This window comes from Myxocyprinus asiaticus, chromosome 40 (genome assembly GCF_019703515.2).
Source record: "Myxocyprinus asiaticus isolate MX2 ecotype Aquarium Trade chromosome 40, UBuf_Myxa_2, whole genome shotgun sequence".
NCBI classification, from domain to species: domain Eukaryota; kingdom Metazoa; phylum Chordata; class Actinopteri; order Cypriniformes; family Catostomidae; genus Myxocyprinus; species Myxocyprinus asiaticus.
This window is the reverse complement of record NC_059383.1, coordinates 30,293,827-30,313,577: the sequence shown is the minus strand read 5'-3', so window position 1 is coordinate 30,313,577 and position 19,751 is coordinate 30,293,827. Positions and strand designations below refer to the sequence as shown.

Below are 19,751 nucleotides of genomic sequence, written 5' to 3'. Positions count from 1 at the left end.
GCCCTTGTGGATTATAATAAAACATGAATCATAACCCTCTTTCTGTATAACATTTTTGTATGTCTTGGTCAAGAAAGCGCAATGAAATTAATTGAAAACTTTTACATTTTATGATCAACTTTTAACAAGGTAACACACTTTTGATAAATGATGCCACAGATTTGTAGAGGTTTGTATGTATTAGACATTAGTTATAATACAATTTTTTAGTTTATAAGCATTTTTGTTTAATATATATATATTAGGGCTGCAACGGTGCACAAAATTCACGGTTCGGTACGTACCTAAGTTTTGGGGTCACGGTTTGGTACGGTTTCAGTACAGCAGCGAAAACGAATCTTTCTTTAAATTATTTATTTTGAAAACATAGTGGCTGATGGGCAACAATTCTTATTGTGAAGTCTCATTTATACATGACTGCACTGTGCATATTTCTTCAACAGAATTACAATATAAAACTTAAGAGCCTCTTATATGCACATTGTATACAAACATTAATAATAAAATGGAAAAAAAAGAGCAATTATAATAATTCTAACAAAATTAAGACATTAGAAGTGCAGATTTCTGTGTCTTTTGCCTTTCATCTCACCTCTTGTACTTATCACTCAATTTGTACATTTTGTTTTTCTGGAAAATCATAATATCCATATTATCAGAGGAGAGGGTGGATCTGTTAGCATTGACAATGTCCTCTGCTGGACAATTAAAGTGTGTACTTGTTTATATACAGTGGGCAATACAGAATTGCTGAAATGCATTCTTGTTGGAACTTTATAAAGGGACTCAAGCACATTAAGCAGAGGCTTAAATCCTGTGTTCTCGACGACTGAGTATGGTCGCATATCTGCAGTAATAAATACTCCTATGGCATTCATTATCGCTTTAACACTGTCTGAGCTTGCAGTGAGAGGCTGCACACCGTGGTGAGTCTAACTTGAACAAGCTGTTTATGCTTTGCTCCAGTAAGCTCAAGAGACACATGTGGATAATATTGCCACAAATGCGTCATAATGTTAGATGTGCTTCTTGAGCAGGGCCACCGATAAGGGGGGGACAACTGGACCTTTTGTCCTGGGCCCGGGCAGAAAGGCTGTTCCGTATTGTATATCGCATCTAAGTGTGTTTAGCTGGAGACCGGATACACATAAGCACGGAGACAGCGCGGGAAAGTGAAAGCCGCCGGGTCAGCGCGCACTTTGATGAAAGAACTGTCCGCATAAACTTAACATGCATTTATCTGATCCGCAGTTTCTAGTGTACCGTGTGCCACTCTGTTCTGTTAAGTTTTTATTCTGTGTAGGTCCAGTGTTGCTCAGCAATCTTTTTTCATTTTAGTTCTACATGGTTTGTGTTGTTCGTTATATGTTGTTTTAATATTGGTTTCACACATGCTTAGATATGTAATCATTCGTGTGACTGCGTGTACCGTACCGAAGGCCCTGTATCCGTTCATTTCGGTGCGGATACATGTACCATTGCAGCCCTAATATATATATATATATATATATATATATATATATATATATATATATATATATATATGGCCCACCCAATCAGGAGCTTGGCCCACCCTGGCCCCACCCCCCATAACAACCAATCACAAAATTGGTGCGATGTTCAATTAAAGATTTTCTTTTTTTCTTCTTTTTTTTTTTAAGTGTAGGCTGTCGAAACAATAGCTTTAGCCTCATTCGCCTCGCTACCTTTGCCGTTAACAAACGTGCTGAATGACAAAGCAATATTAATAACGATACTGTCGTTTTAACAGTCAGTGAACATATTACTAAACACTTGTACATTAAACAAAGCACAACATGCACAGATTTCTTATTCCGAAAGGACAAAAGAAAAGCACTTTTGCTCACCAGGACGCAGCTACCACCTCTTCCATTTGCGGCAACGAGGTCTGAGAAATAGTTGGGTCAAGTTCAACAGCATCTTCGGATGGTGTCAAAAACACAATTACACCTACACAAAAATGCAGCAATTATGTCCCAAATGATTTAAACAAGGCAAATCCTCATCAGCCGGCTCTGAAATCATACCCCCGAACTCTTCTCGGAGGGAGGGAGAGATGTTTTTTTGGCCGCTTGGTATCAGTAACAACCGTGGCTTGAATATTCTGTAGAGCACGATGCATGCTTTTGTTTTCCATGTCGAGTATTTGGTGTTGTTTCTCCAAGAAGGATACTATCGTTTCGACAGGTTTTAGAAACTGGAAAGCAGCATTAAAACGCGACCGCGGTCTTCAAAAACATGCTTGTAGCCAGGCTCATTTACAAGCCTCAACCGCGTGGGCAGAATTTAGCTGCCGACAGGTGTCAGGGGAAAAAGCGTGGCAGGTGTTGTGAAATTTTTAGCAGTCAACGAGCTTCCACTACATGGAGATCAGGAAACATTTGACAATGAGGAGGATTGCATAGCTGTGGGACTTTTTGCCAAGCTGTTTAAATCAGTGTTGCCAACTACTTTCAATGAAAAGTAGCTAAAGCCTGCTCAAAAAGTCGCTAAATGTAGCTAGATGATGTCATGTGTTAATTAGCATATTCATGACATCATCGCATTGTATTTGCATTCTGCCTTGTGTCAGCCCTTTACATCTGTTTGCTTCTCTCTTACTTCCTGTGCTCACATACTGTATTTTAATACAGCCGAATTCCCAATAAATTTTTATCATTTACATATTTGTTCTGTTTCTGTTGTCAGACAATGGAACGAGTATGAAATAGTGACTGAAACACCGCCCATTAAGACAACATGTTAGCAAGTAGTCACTTCCAAGCAATTTCCAAGCTGCTGCTCTGCACTGCTAAAATTCAGATTTTATAACATAAGTTAAAGACAACGGCTGTGCTGTGATTTCGGCTATATTTACATGTAAAACGATCACTTTTCAGTTAGAAGTGACAGAATGTCTTATTTTTTCTCTCACACAGCCTCTGTCTGGGTAACAGTGAGTGATAAGGAAGAAAAATAATGGTCAAATTAAATTGTTTAAATTAAAACAGAGGAGGAGCAAACCATAAAGGTTATTGATTGGCCCTTGGCAACTCTGTTTGTACATGCGCAGCTCATTCACATCTGTGTCAGCTGTCGTGCGGTCAACTGAGCGTGCTGCTCCTCTGTCTGCCACCCACTGAATAGAGCAGATGTGGAGAGGTGTGCCTGCGGCGGGAAAGCAAGACCTTGCACTCGCACAGCAATACTGGCGACTCTTCTAAGGAAAGTAGCTAAGGTTTGTCCAAAAAGTCGCTAGATTTGTTGCTAGGTGCTTTTTAGAAAAAAATTTGCCAAAGGGGTCTGAAAAGACCCCTTTAGTCGTTAAGCATGCTAAGTCGCTAAGCTGGCAACACTGGTTTAAGTACACGGAAAAAGCTAAATACCTTGCTGACATTACGTCAAGTATCCCAGAAAATGCAAAGTACCCTTCCAAATCCATCCAGAATGAAGTGATTGAAATTTTGGCATCCATGGTTCTGAAAAAAATAAAACAGAAATATGACACTGCTGATTCAGCTGCATTCTGTTTAAAAAGTGATGGCACAAGGGGTCGGTGCAACATTGAAAATGTGTCTGTTGTAATCTGTTGTAATTGCTTTGTGTGCAATGGTGTGCCAGAGGAACATCTCATTGGCTTGTTAGAACTAAAGCAGCTTGATGCAGATTCAGTTCTGACAATATACAGAGCCAGTGTTATGATGGAGCATCAGTGATGAGTGGAGTGCGAGGCAGTGTTCAGGCTTTATTGCAAAAAAGGTTGGGCAGGCATATCCCCTACAGCCACTGCTATAACCACCAGCTTCACCTCTCCATCATACTTGCAATTCAAAGTGAACCTTGTGCCAAAAGATTCTTTGACTTGTCAGGCTCCCTGTACTCTTTTTTTTCAGGCATAATTTTGTCTGTCAGAGGTACAGTTGCCCATATCTCAAGAGGTTGTTAGAAATCCGCTGGTTACCAAATGTGTTGTGGAGAACGAGGAAGTTATTCTTGACATTTTTTCCAAGGTTTCTGATGGTGACAATGCCTCGGTTGACCTGGCAAAAGAAGCTTCTGGGCTTCTCTCTCAGCTGAAGCGACGCCATTTTTTTTAAGTTGTCAAATTTCTGATTCATCTTCTTGCCATTTTGAAACCAGCCAATGCCATCCTGCAGTCTCACCATGTTGATTTGTGCAGTACAGCTGAAGTACTGCAGGTATCTCTTAGTGCACTGAGAAATCTCAGAGAAAATGACAGTCAATTGCCACAAATGGCATGTCTACTGATGAGCCCTCACCAAAACGTCTAAGGACTATTAATCCCTTCTATGCTGACTCTGTCATTTTATCACCTATAGGGCAAGAAGGGCAGTCAGGCTCTGAATGTTCCACTGAAGCTCTAAGGTGACTGATGTTAAACATTGTTGATACAGCTGTATCAGAGATGGAAAACAGGTTTTCCACAAAGAATTTAGAGCTGATGCAAGCCCTCTTATGTTTGATGCCAAAATCCAACAAATGTCTTGGCATTCAGCTGCTTGAGCCTTTCTGTAGTTTTTCAGGGGTTGCAAAAAGTGAGCTGCATAGTGAAATTCTTGTTGCCAGACCAATGCTGACCAAAAAGCTTCCAACTGATGCTGACTGTTCGGCTGTTTGCAGACACTTGCAGGAATACAAAGATGCATTTCCAGGTCTTCATAAACTGTATGTGTCTGCCCTTGTCATGGGCATTTCTACTGCTTTATGTGAGAGCTCATTCTCCACTCTGGCAAGAATTTTTACACCATTTCACTGCACAATGCTTCACGAGAAGAAAAGAAATCTTGTACTTTTAGCTCATGAAAAATCAATAACACATGAACTGGACATGGATGAGTTTGTGACCGAATTTTCTAAAACAAGCTGAAAGCTAATGTTGTAAATATTGTAGTAGTGATATCAATAGTTCGATGCACAGACATGCACCTGTTGTGATAAAATCTACAGTTACTAAATTGTTACAAAATCTGTTATAGAGGACAATAAAATAATATTAATAACAGGAAAAATGTAAAAAAAATAAATAAAAAAAAAAAACACTCGATTGAAAAAGTTTGTCAAGACAAACATTATGTTGGCTTGAGAAAGCCTGGCAAATATTTTTAAAAGCTTAAAGTTTGAAAGTTAAGTTTAAGGATGCATGTAGATGATAGATAGATAGATGTGTTACATTCATATGAGCAGACAGAGAAGTTTGAAGTAAGTTTGGAGCAGAAGAAATAGAAATAAACACCCTAAGAATTTGGCTGAGCTGAAGCAGTTCTTTAGGGAAGCATGGTCCAAAATTCCTTCACAACATTGTGCAGGTCTAATCTACAGCTACCAGAATTGCTTGGTTTAGGTTATTGCTGCCATAGGAGGATTGACCATTTATTAAATCCAACAGTTCACTTACTTTTTCCAAAACACTTTTAATGTTTATTTGGATGTGTTCAATAAAGACATGAAAGATTATAATTGCTTGTGTGTTGTTAGCTTAAGCACATTGACCATTTACACCACCAATGTAAAAATGTTCACATAAAATCAAGACAGTCCACACTGTCATTTATAACTGAGAACTATGTGGAAAATATATAAGCAATTCTTCTTAGACCCTTAGATGGCGCCGAGTATAACTGCTGTGTTGCGAGCTCCGACACAACATTGTAGTGTTTTGTTTGTTTTGTTTACAATTCTTATGTTTTTTGTCTTGGATGTTGTCTGCCTTATTGTCTACAACAGACAAACACTTTTGGACATTGGTTCTGCAATTACACACCATAAACCGGACTTCAAATTCCTCAATGCTGACCCACTGTTTACAAACATACCAGCGGAGCCCTTTGTCTGGGCAGCCCGGCTGCAAAAACGCAAAAGGAAAAGGGGAAACAGAGCCGGCGTTCTCATCAGAGTAAGACGTCGTGCAAATCGACCCCCGCTACCCAGTATTCAACTGGCAAATGTTCAGTCTCTGGACAACAAGCTCTGCGAGCTGAGAGCGCGGATCTCTTTCCAGCGAGAGACGAGGGACTGCTGCATTATCTGCCTTACAGAAACTTGCATGTCTGCAGAGATTCCAGATTCAGCCATTGAACCCGCGGGGTTCTCCGTGCACCGAGCGGACAGAGCGAAAGACCTCTCAGGTAAAAGCAGAGGTGGTGGTGTATGTTTTATGATCAACAAATCCTGGTGTGATCAGAGGAATGTACATTCTATCAAGTCTTTCTGCTCTCCTGATCTGGAATTTCTCATGCTTCTGTGTCGACCATTCTGGCTACCGAGGGAATTCAGCAGTCATTATCACTGCTGTGTACATCCCCCCACAAGCCGACACAGACCGGGCACTCAAGGAACTGTATGGGATTATAAGTGAGCAGGAAACCGCACACCCTGAGGCCGCGTTCATTGTGACCGGGGACTTTAATAAAGCCAGTTTCAAATCAGTCGCATCAAAATACCACCAATACATTAGTTTTAACACACGAGGGGACCGGGTTTTGGACCATTGCTACTCTCCCTTCCGGGATGGCTACAAATCCCTCCTCCGCCCATCATTTGGCAAATCGGACCACTCTTCCATTCTGCTTCTGCCCGCTTACAGGCAGAAACTGAAGCAGGAAGCACCCACCCTCAGAACAATCAAGTGCTGGTTGGACCAATCAGACTCTACGCTACAAGACTGTTTTGATCACGCGGACTGGGAGATCTTCTGGTCTGCCTCTGATGATGACATCGAGCTTTACGCTGATAGCGTAACGTGTTTCATCAGAAAGTGTGTAGAGGACGTCGTTCCGACCAGAACAATACGGATCTACCCGAACCAGAAACCTTGGATTAATAGCGATGTTCACGTGGCACTTGATGCGCGGACCTTTAATTCCAGGAACGCGGAGGAGCATAAACAAGTCAGTTATGCCCTCCGAAAACAGCAAAACGTCAGTACAGGACCAAGACTGAAGGACAGTTCATCACCACCAACTCTAGAAGCATGTGGCAGGGAATTAATATCATCACGGACTTTAAAGGGAATAAAAACTCTGCCGTGAACACCGCTGCCTCTCTCCTGGATGAGCTAAATACTTTTTATGCTCGTTTCAAGGGAAATAACACCGCCCTCGTGGAGAGCGCTCTCATGGCCGAAGCCACAGAGGCAAGTTCACTCTCCGTCTCTGTAGCGGATGTAGCCCAATCCTTCCGACGGGTGAATAACCGCAAAGCCGCGGGTCCAGATGGCATTCCGGGCCGTGTCAACAGAGCGTGCGCAAACCAGCTGGCTGGTGTTTTTATGAACATTTTCAATATTTCCCTCTCTTTGTCTGTAGTCCCCACATGCTTTAAAACATCCACCATTGTGCCTGTTCCAAAGCAATCCAAAATCACTTGCTTAAATGACTGGCGTCCTGTTGCTCTGACCCCCATCATCAGCAAATGCTTTGAGAGACTACATCAGAGATTACATCTGCTCTGTGCTGCCTCCATCACTAGACCCATTGCAGTTTGCTTACCGCAACAACCGCTCCACTGATGATGCCACTGCATCTACATTACACACTGATCTCTCCCACCTGGAAAAAAAGAACACTTATGTGAGAATGTTGTTTGTAGACTACAGCTCAACATTCAACACCATAGTGCCCTCCAAGCTTGATGAGAAACTCCAGGCTCTGGGCTTAAACAGCTCGCTGTGCAGCTGGATCCTGGACTTCCTGTCAAGCAGACGCCAGGTGGTTAGAATGGGCAGCAACATCTCCTCATCACTGACCGTCAACACTGGAGCCCCGCAGGGCTGTGTTCTCAGCCCACTCCTGTATTCCCTGTACACACATGACTTTGTGGCAACACACAGCTCCAGTGCCATCATTAAGTTTGCTGATGATACGACGGTGGTAGGTCTGATCACTGACAATGATGAAACAGCCTACAGAGAGGAGGTGCACACTCTGACAAACTGGTGTCAGGAGCACAGCCTCTCCCTCAATGTCAGTAAGACAAAGGAGCTTGTGGTGGACTTCAGGAGAAGAGATAGAGAACACAGTCCCATCACCATCAATGGAGCACCAGTGAAGAGAGTCAGCAGCTTCAAGTTCCTGGGTGTCCACATCACTGAGGAACTCACATGGTCCATCCACACTGAAGCCGTTGTGAAGAAGGCTCATCAGCGCCTCTTCTTCCTGAGATGGCTGAGGAAGTTTGGAATGAACCGCCACATCCTCACATGGTTCTACACCTACACTGTAGAGAGCATCCTGACTGGCTGCATCTCCGCCTGGTACGGCAATAGCACCGCCCACAACCGCAAAGCACTGCAAAGTGTGGTGCAAACTGCCAGACACATCATCGGAGGTGAGCTTCCTTCCCTCCAGGACATATATACCAGGCAGTGTGTGAAAAAAGCTCGGAGGATCATCAGAGACTCCAGCCACCCGGGCCATGGGCTGTTCTCACTGCTACCATCAGGCAGGCGGTATCGCAGCATCAGGACCAGCACCAGCCGACTTCATGATAGCTTCTTCCCCCAAGCAATCAGACTTTTGAACTCTTGATCTCCCACGATCAAAATACATCAGCACTGCACTTTATTACTCTTACTTTTATATCTCACACCGGACTGTCATAAATTATATTATTATTATATTATATTCTCTCTTAACAACACACTGGCAAACCAACAGCCTGAATTTCAGTACAGTACAATAAAACCTACTGTACATTTTATATATACTATATATACTTTTTTATTGTATAATGTGTATTCTATATTGTGTGTATTGTATACTGTACATTGTATGTTATTATTTGTATATTGTATTATGTGTAATTATGTGTATATTAGATTTTAAATCGTGTTGTAAATCTGATGTGTAGTGTAAATTGGTATATGTCCCATCACTGTCATGACTACTATGTTGCTCGGAACTGCACCCAAGAATTTCACACACTATTGCACTTGTGTATATGGTTGTGTGACAATAAAAGTGATTTGATTTTTTTGATTTTTTATTTTTTATTTTTTTATGTCAAATTAAATTTCAATCACAATTGTAACCAGTGGAATTTCAGACCATCAGATTTCCAGTTATGAAAACTGGAGACCAGCCATTCCTTTTCCTGTACTGCATTATCTCTCATTCAGAGATATTCAGGTTGATGGACAGATGAGAAATTTTTTACCAGTATCCCTTTCTTCTATTACAATAGTGGGTTAATTTAGCTCTTTGTCATCTGTCACTTTACCCTCTTTCACTTTTATTTAAAATCCAGTGTTTGGTAGAAACACTGAGTAGCACGTCATTATCATTGGTTAAGTTTTTTTTTAAATTGCTAAGACACTACCTCTGATTGGCTGCTGAATGTGAACTTGTGCACACAACTGAATTTCCCCCAACACATCACAACAACACCACTTAGCAGCCTATCACCATGTATCTCTAGACTGGTTACCCACTGAAGCTAAGCAGGATTGAGCCTGGTCAGTACCTGGATGGGAGACCTCCTGGGGAAAACTAAGGTTGCTGCTGGTAGAGGTGTTAGTAAGGCCAGCAGGGGGTGCTCAGTCTGCTGTCTGCGTGGGTTCTAACGCCCCAGTACAGTAATGGGGACACTGTACAGTAAAAAGGCACTGTCTTTTGGATGAGACGTTGAACCGAGGTCCTGACTCTCTGTGGTAATTAAAAATCCCAGGGCACTTGTAAAGATTAGGGGTGTAACCCCAGTATCCTGGTCAAATTCCCCCCATTGGCCTTATCACTCATGGCCTCCTAATAATCCTCCTCCATGAACGGCTCTATCACTCCACTTTTTCCTCTCCACCAACAGCTGGTGTGTGGTGAGCATACTGATGCTGGTGATGTTTGAGGAGAGTTCACTGTGTAAAGCGCTTTGAGTGTCATATCAGAAAAGCGCTATATAATTGTTACATTCATTTATTCACTTCAGCCAGACATAATCATCATGAGATCTCCAATAGGATGGACCAAAGGTTAGCGACCCATGAAAAAGACTTATCGACTATGAGTATAAGACATAACTGTGGAAAATTGTGTAAGAACCAACACAGACTTAAAATCCATCAGGCCAGAATGAAATGCTCAGAGCGGGAGAACAAGGTGCAGCATGCAGGTTTTGAACCCAGTGAGACGTAGGAGAAGCCCGGCCAGAGGTCACGCCACAGAGCTCAGTCACTCCATACATCTGAGCCTCCTGAGCCTTGCAGAGTAGTTAGACAACAACAGCCAACAACTGGAGTGAATAGCTACAGTTTGACAGAGACATGGCCAACATCATTCAAGCCACAGCCAAAGTTGATGCAGATAATCGACTCAAAACCATGACTTCCAGCTTTGTCAGTTATGCTTCTGAAAGGTTTGGCTATATTAAAAAAGGTTATATCAAACCCACCATCTACACCATGAACCGTAGGGCCACTAAAATACACCAACTGCTACAGGAACTCTGAACCCTCAAAAAGCAGTACAAGACCTCCACCGAAGAGGAGAAGCTAGCATTTATCAAAATTTGAGACATCCTGAGGAAAAGGCTTATGACCCTCCGCAGAGCAGAGTGGCACAGGAGAAGGAGGAGAGAGAAAGCCAGGAAGCTTGCTGTGTTCATTTCCAATCCTTTTGGTTTACTAAACAGCTGCTTTGAGACAAGCGTAGTGGTCGTCTTGTATGCTCAACTGAGGAGGTCAATCACTTCCTCCATGACACTCTGAGCGATCCGATGAGGGAACAGGGGCTTGAACCTAACAAAGCTCTTATCAGCCTAGCCCCACCAACAACAGAGTTCAACCTGAGGGAGCCAAGCCTGAAGGAGGTTGAAGAGGACATTAAGGCAGCACGCTCAGCCTCAGCTCCAGGCCCCAGTGGTGTACCCTGTGTCATTTACAAGCATTGCCCAGAGCTCCTGCGGCACCTGTGGAAGATCTTGAGGGTGATATGGTGTAGGGGAAGAGTGACTGACCAGTGGAAGGTGCGCTAAGGGAGTTTGGATCCCCAAAGAGGAAAACTGAAGGGACATCAACCAATTCCGGTCAATCTCGCTGCTGAGTGTTGAAGAGAAAGTGTTTTTCAGCATTGTTTCCTGAAGGTTGACTGAGTTTCTTCTAAAAAATAACTACATCAACCCCTCAGACTGAAGGGGGATTCTAGGAGCCAGCTCATCAGGGAAGCCCAAGAAAACAGAGGCAATCTAGTTGCCCTGTGGCTGGACCTGGCAAATGCCTATAAAAGCGTAGGCTAGTTAACTTGGCACTACACCGCCACCACATTCCCAGCAAGATCAAGGACCTGATCCTGGATTATTACAAAAAAAATTCAGGTTTAGGGTTACTTAGGGGTCAGAAACATGAAATTTGAGCAGACTTGGAGGAGGAACGAGTTAGTAGGATGGTGGGTCTCAAGCAGCAGGGAGCATGGATAAGGTGGGAGAGCATACCAAAGAGCAGGGTTACCTGGACAAACAGTATTGCAGTAGAATTTTATTGCATCAAGTTTCTTGTCCAAGATGTCTATGACACGCTGTCAAGCCCTGTAAACCTTCATATCTGGGGCAAGATTGGGACACCCTCCTGCCCTCTGTGATCAGCGAGAGGATTGTTAGAACATCTCTTCAGCAGCTGCCCAAAGGCCCTGGGGGAAGGCTGTTATTGTTGGCACCATGACCAGGTCCATCTGCCATCAGCACCAGCAAACACCACCATGCCCAAAAAGTACATCCACTTTGTAAAAACTGGAGCGAAACCCTGTCCACGATTAAAAGAAATGTTGGGACTCCTCTACACGGCCTTTGATTGGCTTCTGAATGTCGAACTGGGCAAACAATTGAAGTTCCCCCAAAACATCACAACAACATCACTCTGGCCAGACATAATCATTACCTCTGAGGCCACAAAACAACTGATCATGCTGGAACTCACAGTGCCCTGGTAAGAGTGAATTGAAGAAGCAAATTAGCAGAAACATGCAAAGTACCAGGAACTGGTGGAGAAGTGCTGGGGCAGAGGCTGGTAGACACACTGTGAGCCTATAGATGTGGGCTGTAGGGCCTTTGTTGGATGCTTATTCTGCAAAGTCTTGAACCTGTGGGCATCACTAGGATGGCAAATAGATTGGCCATAAAATCTGTGAATGAAGTCGCAGAGAAAGCCACCAGGTGGCTATGGATCAAGAGAGCTGATTAGTGGAAGGCCTGATCAACCCCGGCCTGGTCACCTGGGAGAGGTTGTATGATGTTGAAAGACCCGACACACCTGAGGACCTCAGGTCACATCACTGATGATGCATCCCAGCGCATATAGACAATGTATCTGACACACAGACAAATTTCCTGAAACCTATATTTCTCAAGTATATAACCATAAATTCAATTGTACAAACCTAAAACTCTTAAGACAAAATCAAACATTTTATTCCAATCTATATTATATTTGATCTAATTCAACACTCAAATACAGTATATACTGATTATACATGAGAGATATGAGAGTTTTTCTTGATCGCTTAGACACATTTCATGAAACAATTAAGCATTTTTTCAAAACTAGGGCCGTTTCTGAGAATATGGGGGCCCTTAGCGAAATCCTACAGTACTTCCAGTTCATTGTTTAATGTACATGTGGATGTTTTACCTGTCTTGTTTGTATCTGTCTGTCAGTCTGAGCTGCAGGTTTCTGGAGAACCCTGTGCAGGGCCTGGTCCAAGAGGCTCTCCCTTCTCCAGCCTGGCTTTCCTGGTCTGACTCTTCTACAGTGGCCGGCACCGCCAAGTCCTACCCTTCACCAGCAGCCGTCGCTGCCCAGTCTGACCCTTTGCCAATGGCCACCGCTGCCTAGTCTGACCCTTCACCAGCAGCCATCGCCGCCCAGTCTGACCCTTCATCAGGGGCCACCGCCGCCCATCTGACCCTTCGCCAGAGGCCATCGTCACCCAGTCTGACCCTTCGCCTGTGGCCATCACTGCCCTGTCTGACCCTTCACCAGTTGCTGTCACCACCCAATCGGACCGTTCGCCAGCGGCTGCTGCCCTGTCTGAACCCTGCCCTGCCCTGCCCTTGAACTGCCTGACCTCATCCCCGTCCTGTGGCTGCCTGACCTCATCCCCTCTCCGGTCCCTTTTCCTGGCTGCCTTCCTGGAGCTGCCCCCTGGCCCCTGGATCCTGCCACCTTCCTCAAGCCTCCTCTCTGACCACCAGACACCAGTCTGACGCTTCACCAGCAGCCGCCGCCACACAGTCTGACCCTTCACCAGCGGCCATTGCTGCCCAGTCTGACCCTTCACCAGTGGCCGTCGCTGCCAGTCTGACCTTTTGCCAACCGCCACCTCCACCCAGTCTGACCCTTTGCCTGTGGCCACCGCCGGCCAATCTGACCCTTCGCCAGTGGCCATCACTGCCCAGTCTGACCCTTCGCCAGTGGCCGTCGCCGCCCAATCGGACCATTCACCAGCGACCACTGCCACCCCTTCTGAACCCTGCCCTGCCCTTGAACTGCCTGACCTCATCCTAGTCCTGAGGCTGTCTGACCTCATCCCTTCTCTGGTCCCTTCTCCTGGCCCCCTTCCTGGAGCCGCCCCCTGGCACCGCCCCCCTGGCCCCCAGACCCTGCCCCTTTCCTCAACCCTGCTCCCTGGCCGCCAGACACCACCCCCTTCCTCAAGCCTCCTCCCTGGCTGCTGGACCCCACTCCCTTCCTGGAGCCGCCTCCCTGGCCACCAGACACCGCCTCCTTCCTGGAGCCTCTTCCCTGGCCGCCAGACCCAGCCCCCTTTTTGAAGCTCTCGCCCTGGTTTCCCCCGCCCACCCTCCCTCCCTCCCTTGGTTGGTACTTCCAGTGCCTCCTGTCTCACCCTGGTCTGTGCCTCCTGTCGCACCCTGGTCTGTGCCACCTGTCTTGCCCTGGTCTCTGCCTCCTGTCCTGCCCTGGTCTGAATTTCTGTCTGTTTTGTTTTCTGTTTGATGTTCCCCTTTTGGGGTGCAAGGTTTGAGCACATGGCCAATGATGGTTTTGTTTTCCATGTGCTCTACTCTCTTGTCATTGTGTTTGGTGTGATCACATGGCTTCTGTCAGAGAGAGAGAGCATGTTTAATTTCAAAATACCTTTAATACCTTTATCTATAACATACAAAACATTATACAATCACAAATTCAGATAAATAGCCAACACAAGGGTAGATCTAAAGTCACATATATAAAACAAAACAAAGAAAACATTAATTTAACAAATATGTGAAATACAGTTTATCATCAATTACCTCACACAAAGCTCCCTTAAAAAAAAACAGATCAATCCAAATGACAGAATGTCTTTCATAGATTTATAGATTCTGGATTTTACTAGACTTGAAAATAGCATTTCAGAATTAAAGATTAGATTTTATTCATCTTTTCCTGCTAGCATAAATTGCCATTTTAATTTGGCTTGGCAAAAAAATTTAACAATTGACATTGAAAACGGTGTCGCCGAACATATTTGAACCCACCAACAAAAATCTCCATTGAAAACACCTCATTAAAATGAGTAAATAATTTCTGTAATACAATAAATAGATGTTTTAATCTAAAACAATGTATACATGCATTCTTTAAACCTGTTCCGGTTATCTGTCGTAGGTGTCCAAGGGTTATTTGCCCTGTATTAAGAAGCACAACTTAAAGTGCTAGAAACGGCCCCTCATGTGATATATCCAAACATGAACCATAAATTAGGGGTTATTGCAACAACCAATTTAGGGAAATTGTGTTACTTGCACTTTGTACTTTAAACAAAGCCCAGACCTTAAAAAATTATGATAAAAAACTGGCAACTTCATTTTCATCAGGTTCATTCTTTTAGGATCCATCCAAAACAAGGGTTTATCTAGATCCAACCTTTCAAAGCCCCGCAAGATAGCAAAGGATACAGCTTTCTAGTTTGGGTCCACCGAACCAGTCAAAAGTCTTTGTATATGCTGCATTTGAAAAGCCACCAGTCTGCTTTGCAAGTGTATAAGTCCTTGTCCTCCTCCTTTCTTGGGTAAATATAAAACATATTTTGGTACCCAGTGAAGTTCAAAATCAACTAAAATGTATTTAATTAAAGTTCAAATGGAGGATCTACACAAGCTAACTGATGCCAGAGAGCAGAAGCAACTAAATTATTAGTGATCATCTTTGAGAGCAAAAAATTCTATTTTTCAAGACGTCCTTTTACCTTTTCAACAACCCCTTCAAATTTTTTTTTTTTCATACAGTCATTTAATTCCTTGGAAAAACCCCAAGGTATTTAAAACCTTCCCTGGTCCAAGTTAAACCATCAGGGAGACCTGGCTCCTCATTTAACCAATTCCCAACCAGGGGTACGTTTCCTGTACAACGACATATCTCCCTGCTTTACCACCATAGTATGATGCATCGTTAAAGAAACTAACTAGTTAGTCACTACTGTTTCTCGAAAGTAACTATGTCACACATCCATCGTTCGAACCACGTTGGTTCAACAATGTAGAGCTGTCATTAATGACGTTACTCAGGGGGTGGAGTAATAACTTCTGCAGAGATCGAATGGATATCAAATTATAACAGCTCATTTACATGGACAGAAAGCTGTTTATTGTGAAAAAACTGCTTGAGACGTGAAATAGACATTTACGTTTATATGCACTTTGTAAGTGCTGTAATCTTTACTACAGTGTACAAGTGGTTCAGTCAGTAAGCAGCTCCACAGCAAAGTTATTTCTCTGCGATGCTGCTGTAAATAACGAACATGGCATCATATGACTACTTCTGTTATTTTCTGTTCTCCATTGTTTATTTTCACATGCCCCTCTGTTGCTGGTGTGTTTGTTTTCGTCGCGACCTCTCGCAGCAATAGTTGGGTTTCCCTCTTACCTCACTTTACCGCACTTGAGCACATACATATGCACACTTTTCAAAAACCAATAAGAACGTCACTTTTATTCTTGACACAATGAGAGAAATAGAATTAAATATATATGGAGTGAAAAATTGGGTCTGGCAAATGGGGCTCTGGTGAAGCTACATGGTGCCAACAAACATATGATTTTCAAGTTGCTTTTCAGTGACAGAGAAGTTAAAACCCTTCACAATCTGAATTTAAATACAACATATAATATACCATTTGATGACCAAAAATACTCTGTCATTTTTTAATATGTGTTTTGAGTTAGTGCTTTTCTAATACACTGGGAATTCATCCAGTAGTTTAACATGTAGAAATGAGCACATAATATGTGATACTTGTGACTTGGTGCATCACAGTAGCATTGGAATGCCAGATCAAATGTAAGCAATTATTGTGTGAATCATGTTATGCAATGTCATTAATTCATTATCAACTACAAGCATAATGTCATTAATAAAATATACTGTAAGTGTGATTAAGAATCCTATGTATGGAATTAAATACAAACCTTTATTGTTTTGCAGAGGTGATGATCCACCATCACATACAATAAAACAGTCAAGTAACTTGTTTACTATGTAAAGATTTTCTCAATACACAAGATAATAGCCATGATAATATAAGCCAAACATGACACAAAACACATCCTTTATTTAAATCCTCAGACAATTCTAAAGAGAGTCCTTCTAATTTTTCCCAAGCCACAGCATGAAAACTATGAAAAAGCAGCATGAAAGCAGCCTATTTTAAATCCAAAAACCCATTAACAGATGAATACAATAATTTGATAATCAAAATAAGCTGTGCCCTATTACTGTCACAAATCATTGATGAAATACTCACATTTAGCTAGTTTATTTAGATAATTATTAGCCACCATGGTGTTTCTATCCATTCCTCAGGTGCATCAGTAGCAGGTGTATTACTGACTCTCCTAATAAATACAGTATCTATGTGTGTATCAAATGCTCAACAATGGCGGCTTTACAAAGAATCCTACAGCTTGAGCACAGAAGGCAATGCAGAAGTCAGGTAGTGTACAGGTGCATCTCAATAAATTAGAATGTCGTGGAAAAGTTCATTTATTTCAGTAATTCAACTCAAATTGTGAAACTTGTGTATTAAATAAATTCAGTGCACACAGACTGAAGTAGTTTAAGTCTTTGGTTCTTTTAATTGTGATGATTTTGGCTCACATTTAACAAAAACCCACCAATTCACTATCTCAAAAAATTAGAATACATCATAAGACCAATAAAAAAAACATTTTTAGTGAATTGTTGGCCTTCTGGAAAGTATGTTCATTTACTGTATATGTACTCAATACTTGGTAGGGGCTGCTTTTGCTTTAATTACTGCCTCAATTGGGCGTGGCATGGAGGTGATCAGTTTGTGGCACTGCTGAGGTGGTATGGAAGCCCAGGTTTCTTTGACAGTGGCCTTCAGCTCATCTGCATTTTTTGGTCTCTTGTTTCTCATTTTCCTCTTGGCAATACCCCATAGATTCTCTATGGGGTTCAGGTCTGGTGAGTTTGCTGGCCAGTCAAGCACACCAACACCATGGTCATTTAACCAACTTTTGGTGCTTTTGGCAGTGTGGGCAGGTGCCAAATCCTGCTGGAAAATGAAATCAGCATCTTTAAAAAGCTGGTCAGCAGAAGGAAGTATGAAGTGCTCCAAAATTTCTTGGTAAACGGGTGCAGTGACTTTGGTTTTCAAAAAACACAATGGACCAACACCAGCAGATGACACTGCACCCCAAATCATCACAGACTGTGGAAACTTAACACTGGACTTCAAGCAACTTGGGCTATGAGCTTCTCCACCCTTCCTCCAGACTCTAGGACCTTGGTTTCCAAATGAAATACAAAACTTGCTCTCATCTGAAAAGAGGGCTTTGGAACACTGGGCAACAGTCCAGTTCTTCTTCTCCTTAGCCCAGGTAAGATGCCTCTGACGTTGTCTGTGGTTCAGGAGTGGCTTAACAAGAGGAATACGACAACTGTAGCCAAATTCCTTGACATGTCTGTGTGTGGTGGCTCTTGATGCCTTGACCCCAGCATCAGTCCATTCCTTGTGAAGTTCACCCAAATTCTTGAATCGATTTTGCTTGACAATCCTCATAAGGCTGCGGTTCTCTCGGTTGGTTGTGCATCTTTTTCTTCCACACTTTTTCCTTCCACTCAACTTTCTGTTAACATGCTTGGATACAGCACTCTGTGAACAGCCAGCTTCTTTGGCAATGAATGTTTGTGGCTTACCCTCCTTGTGAAGGGTGTCAATGATTGTCTTCTGGACAACTGTCAGATCAGCAGTCTTCCCCATGATTGTGTAGCCTAGTGAACCAAACTGAGAGACCATTTTGAAGGCTCAGGAAACCTTTGCAGGTGTTTTGAGTTGATTAGCTGATTGGCATGTCACCATATTCTAATTTTTTGAGATAGTGAATTGGTGGGTTTTTGTTAAATGTGAGCCAAAATCATCACAATTAAAAGAACCAAAGACTTAAACTACTTCAGTCTGTGTGCACTGAATTTATTTAATACACGAGTTTCACAATTTGAGTTGAATTACTGAAATAAATGAACTTTTCCACGACATTCTAATTTATTGAGATGCACCTGTATATAAATGCCTACATAAGGACAAATTTCTCCTCACTTGACTCTCTATCTGATGACGACATTATAAGAAAATTCCGGATTCCAAGGACCAAGATCCTTGAATTGCTGCAGGTTGTGAAACCACACCTTCAGAGGGTCTCAAGAAAAAACTACGCCTAAAGTACAGGGGTGCAGTTCTTAGCTGCACTGCATTATTGTGCTGTGGGAAGTTTTATGGAGGTGATTGGTGATGGCCTGTGGCTCAGCAAGTCTTAGGTCAGCAATGTTGTGAAAGCAGTAGCACCTTTGCTGTTACAGCTTATGAACACCACACTGACTTTCCCCAAAACTCCTCAAAAAATCCAGTCACAAAATTGCAGTCATGGAAATTTGTTCAACTTCTTGAGGAGGAAGAGGGGGTCATGCTGGTGCTGATGATGATGAAGATGCTGCTGCTACTGTTGATGATGATCTTCTGAACCCACATCAAGACAGAATGCATCCTGCAGGAGCAGAAGTCAGAGAACATTTAACATTTTTGTTTACTTTTTTCATTTTTAAATACAGTTTAGTTACTATATTTTCTATTATTTCATCTGACGGACATAACTAAAGCAAACATTAATTGAAAAACTACTGCAAACAAGAAGTATACATTTGTTTTCTATAACAATTCTATTGAGAATATTCCATATTCTGTTATATTCTACTTCTGTGAACACCTCACAATAAACACAAAATCACTTACACAGACGTTATCCCAGACAGAATTCAGATATATGGCCATTCATGTATATTTCTACAATTATTGATCATTTATTTGGGCATATTGGCTATATAAAATTACACTGTGATTTGGGAAATTATGTTTTACATATATGATAGTGTAATATTTTGAAATATGTAAATGAATGAATTTTACACTTACATAGCGACTATACTCAAAGTACTGCAGATGTGTTGCATATATATACAGTACAGATAACTTTTTATATCAGTGAAAACCATTAACATGCATATTGTGTTTTACATATATAGCCATATGTGAAATTTCTCTTTGGAAAATGTTATTCGCTTGTAAATAATAAAATAACTCACATTTTCTATGCGAAAACGAAGCCAGTCTTGTGTTCCAAACGTCATAAATAATGCCTTTGCAGGGCACTTCGAAGTGAGAACAGTTGTGACAGTCACACTGGAAGATCGTTTCACACTGAATTTCCAATAAAAATAACTTTGAGCACAA

The 19,751-nt window shown here is 42.4% G+C and overlaps 1 pseudogene; it reads left to right on the top strand.

The window, feature by feature from the left end:
• The first annotated feature begins 10,330 nt into the window (after positions 1-10,330).
• Positions 10,331-12,184, top strand: LOC127430935 (uncharacterized; annotated as a pseudogene).
• The last annotated feature ends 7,567 nt before the right edge of the window (positions 12,185-19,751 follow it).